The sequence below is a fragment of the Martes martes genome, assembly GCF_963455335.1.
Source record: "Martes martes genome assembly, chromosome: 13".
Lineage (NCBI taxonomy): Eukaryota > Metazoa > Chordata > Mammalia > Carnivora > Mustelidae > Martes > Martes martes.
Genome location: NC_137901.1, coordinates 64,828,054 through 64,832,830, shown reverse-complemented (window position 1 = coordinate 64,832,830; position 4,777 = coordinate 64,828,054).

The window sequence follows — 4,777 nt, the reverse complement described above, 5'->3', positions numbered from 1 at the left end:
ATTTGGGGTCTAGTTGTGGGACGGCACCCTTAGAAAGCACACGCACAGAGTTCCTACAGTCCTCCATAACACACCAGCATGGAGGTGTGGAAACTGAGACCTAGCAACCGACTGGCCTCGCTCAGGCCACCCCTGGACAGAGGCGGCACCCCACCACCCATGGGCCTCTGCAGTATGGCTGTCGGGGGCCTGTGTGTTGGTGGGAATGCAGAGCTGTGGCCAAGAGGCACCTGCCCCCGACTCTTGCCAGGACCATCTCTGGATCTTGTCCTCTGTGCCAGGAAAAGTTTGGATGAACTAGGACCCGAGACCCCCACCCCAGTCCCCAGTCCCCAGTCCCAACAATTGCCTCAGCACTGTTGGCATTTTGAATGAAAGGGTCTTTGTTGGGGGGCTGTCCCTCCATTGTAGTGTGTTGAGCAGCCTCTCTGGCTTCTCCTTCCAGGATGCAGAGTGCCCGCTACCACCAGCAGTGGCCAAATCATCCCTAGTTGAAAACTACTGCTCTGGACCCATTAGCCCCCAGTTGCTGAGAATGGTTTTGCCAGCTGCTGTGTGGGCTGCCCTCCCGGAGGGTGCCTCACTGGACTGACCTGGGGTTCCTGGCCCACACTGATTCCTGGGAGCATTGGGGGTTACCCCAGTGTTCTGCAGGGGCACACCTCCAACTGGCAGGGTCTGAGGCCCGTTCCACTGCTGAGCCATTGGCTGTGGCCTCCCACCCCGCTTGTCATTTCTGCCGTATGAGGTAACATTCTCAAGTGCCAGGGATCAGGATGGGGACCCGATGGGGACCTTTCGTCCACCACACATGGGGAGAAGGGGGTGGATGGGGCAGATCTCTGATCTGAGCTTGACTGTGAGGGTCTAAGGGGGTATTCTGACAGACTCCAGGAGAAAGGGCTGGGGACAAGGGTGGCTGACTTGGAGAAGGGGGACAAGCCTGCGATCGTCACTGTGCTCCATGGTGGACCTCAGGGGCCCCTCACTGCTGCACTTGGGCAGCCTGGAGACCACAGCTCCTCGCAGAGTCTGACTTCGGGAGGGAGTGGGAAGAGGACTTTTGGGAAGGGCAGGTCTGGTTCAGGAGTCAGGGGTGCAGAAAAAGTGGGCGGGGACAAGCAGGAGTTGGGGGGTGCAGTTTCTGACCTGGTGGGGTCCAGAGTCTGGCCCTGTGCTGTCAGGACCATCCCTGGGGGTCTCCCCTAGGGGAGGGCGCCTTGGCCACTGTCCCGATGACTCCAGCACTTTGTTCACCGAATTTCACAACCAGCCTGGGTGACAGAGCTCCCCTCCACACTGCTTTTGAAGCTTAACAAAAGTCCCAGGGCAGCTCTCATGGGCCCAGCAGGTCCCTCCCTGAGGCTCAGTTATCACACACGAGCTGATGGGTCCCCACCCCCACTCTATCCCAGGTTTCTGGATCATCAGACCCCACACCCACACGCCAACTGTGGCCAGAGGCATCTCAGACTCAACATGCCCAACCAGAAGCCAGCTCTGAGGCAACTGGAAACTCTCTGGTGTCCTCCTCTCCCACCCTGGGCACCAAATCCTCCCTCTCCCCCTCTGCCTGGCTCAGCCCTGGCTCCATCGCCTTATCCCTCTCCACCTCCTTGGTGCAGCCACTGCCTCCACCCACTCCCCACTCATGACAATCATGGGCCTTGAAAAATGCATACCTGATCCTGTTACGAGGCAGTGCAGAGCTCTCCTTGGTTCCTGGTGCCCCTGAAGGAATCCCACTCCTCTCCCTCCCTGCCCATCCCACCCTCAGGGACCTGCGCAGCCGGTGCCCACATCCCACAAGGATCACCAGCAATGTCCGTGATCCCACTTACCCAGCCGAGTCAGGGACTCCTTTGCACATCTTGCTACACAGAGGAAATCAGAACCAGGGTTACAGTATCCCCAAAATAACACTGGCACAGTACAGACCAGCCCCTACAGAATATGGCTGATGCAGGATCCAAGGAAAATGCATTGTCTGAAACAATTGCATGAACAATAAGTATCAAAATGAATAAAGGATCTAAGTGAAAGTTAGTAAAGGAGCAGTCAGAACAATCAGGAAAGCAAGGGGAAAGGCTCAGTAACAACTGAAGCAGAGACTGATAAATCTGAAATCAGGAAAACGGGTCTTTGAAAAAAAAATGGGTTATTCGACAGCTTACAGTACAAAAGAAGAAAATACAAACACACAAAAGGAATGACAACGGGGAAATGAGCTCAGATATAGAGGAAGTTAAAAGATCATTCATCCAAATAAATTTGGCAAGTTCAATAAAATAAATTACTCTCTAGGATGATGTAAGTAGGGTTACATGGGACATACACTGAAAACGTTGTTTATCTGAAATTCAAATTTAAGTGGGCGTCCTATATTTTTGTTTGCTAAATCTGGCAACCTTTAATATAAATGACAGATCCAAGGAGGGGCAAAGATCTAGATGTGTCAACAATCATTAAAAAAAAAATAAGGGGCGCCTGGGTGGCTCAGCGGGTTAAAGCCTCTGCCTTCGGCTCGGGTCATGATTCCAGGGTCCTGGGATCGAGCCCTGCATCGGGCTCTCTGCTCCGTGGAGAGCCTGCTTTCTCCTCTCTGCCTGCCTCTCTGCCTGCTTGTGATCTCTGTCTGTCAAATAAATAAATTAAAAAAAAAAAAAAATCTTTAAAAAAAAAAAAAAAAAATAAGAACATTGCAGGAACACTGACTTACCTCAAATACCCTTCTAGAAAGTTCCTCAGGTGAAGTGTGTCCTGCCATTAAGGCCAGAGACCTGTCTTGCCAGTGAAGCCCCCACAGGGAGGAGCAAGAAGGAAAATTTCTACACTCTTTTTTTTTTTTTTAAAGAAATGTTTACTTGAAATTCAAATCTGGATGGGCTTCCTGTGTTTTTTTTTTTTTCTCTCTTTTAAGATTTTATTTATTTATTTGACAGACAGAGATCACAAGTAGGCAGAGAGGCAGGCAGAGAGAGGAGGAAGCACGCTCCCTGCAGAGCAGAGAGCCCGATGCGGGGCTCGATCCCAGGACCCCGAGATCGTGACCCGAGCTGAAGGCAGAGGCTTAACCCACTGAGCCACCCAGGCGCCCCCTACATTCACTTTATGAAGCCGGCAAAACACCGACCCCAAACCTTCTAAAGAGAACCACAGACCAGTTGTGTTCTTGAAATTCAACACGAAGTTCCTAAAAAACATGAGTGTGGAGAATCTAGCAACACATGAACACAATGACATGTCCCACCTCACTCAGTAGGGCGGACACCATCACTGCGAGGAAGGTCTTCCTCTCTCGGTGTATCCATGAGTGTGACTCTCACTTCTTCTCTTCTATCCTGAGGAGAAATGGTTTATCTCTGCAGAGAATGAGGGAGCATTTGACAAATTTCAATACCCCTTCTATTTTTTTTTTTTAAAGATTTTATTTATTCATTTAAGAGAGAGAGAGCACAAACAGGGGAAGAGGCAGAGGGAGAGGGAGAAGCAGACTTCCCGACGCGGCCCATATCCCAGGACCTGGAGATGATGACCTGAGCCGAAGGCAGACGCTTAACTGACTGAGCCACCCAGGTGCCCCTCAACACCCATTCTTGATAAAAATGACAAAAGAAAGAAAGAAACCCACCAAAAAAACCACCGAATAAAACGGGAATGAGTGGATACTCCTTTAACGTGAATATATGTCCCAAGGCAACAGTAGCAACCTCCACTGGGCATTGACCATGGGCTGGGTACCTGTCCATTGCTTTACATGTATTAACTCAATTCATATAATTCTCCTTAATGAAGTGGAGCTATGATTATCCCAGTTTTGCAGATGAGGATCCTGAAGTCATAATGAACCAAGGGTCATGCAGGATAAATGCCAGAAACAAACACCCGATACACTGATGGAGAAAATCAATCTTGACTCCTACCTCACACCAAATATAAAAATAATTTAAGATGACTCTTAGGTCTAAATGGAGAAGTTAAAACAAGTGCTTGGGCAAGTGTTCCAGCATCAATGATTATAAAGACCTTTATTTTCTTGAATTCCATCGGGAAGGGAAAAAATCAAGGGACTCCTGGGCGGCTCAGTCAGTAATCTTCTGCCTTTGGCTCAGGTCATGATCCTGGGGTCCTGGAGTTGAGCCCCACATCAGGCTCCCTGCTCAGCGGGGAGTCTTCTTCTCCCTCTCCCCACCATACCCCCTCATGCTCTCTCTTGCTCTCTCAAATAAAGAAAATGTTTTTAAAAAATCAAGTAAACAAATCCATCCGAATTTGTTTTAAAACAAATTACAAACATACAGTTGTTAAAGCAGCATATGAGTAAACCTATGAAATCAAGTGACCACAATATAAACTCCACAAAGAGATGTAAATAAATATGGAAATCATGTCTCCGCTAAAGGAGCAGTTCAAAGCCGTAAGAAAAAGATTGTTATCAATACCTCTTGGAACAAGTGGGCAGCCACCCAGGAAAATAACAATGTGGGATCCCTACCTTTTTATCTACACCAATATTCCAGTCAGATCAAGACTGAAGTGTTAAAAGTGAAACCATATAGATCTATAAAAAATCAAATGCAGGGCGCCTGGGTGGCTCAGTCGGTTAAGCGTCTGCCTTCCACTCAGGTCATGGTCCCAGGGTCCTGGGATCAAGCCCCACATCAGGCTCCCTGCTTGGCAGAGAGCCTGCTTCTCCCTCTCCCTCTCCCCGTGCTTGCTCTCTCTCTCTCTCTCTCTGTCACATAAATAAATAAAATCTTAAAAAAAAAGTTAAAAA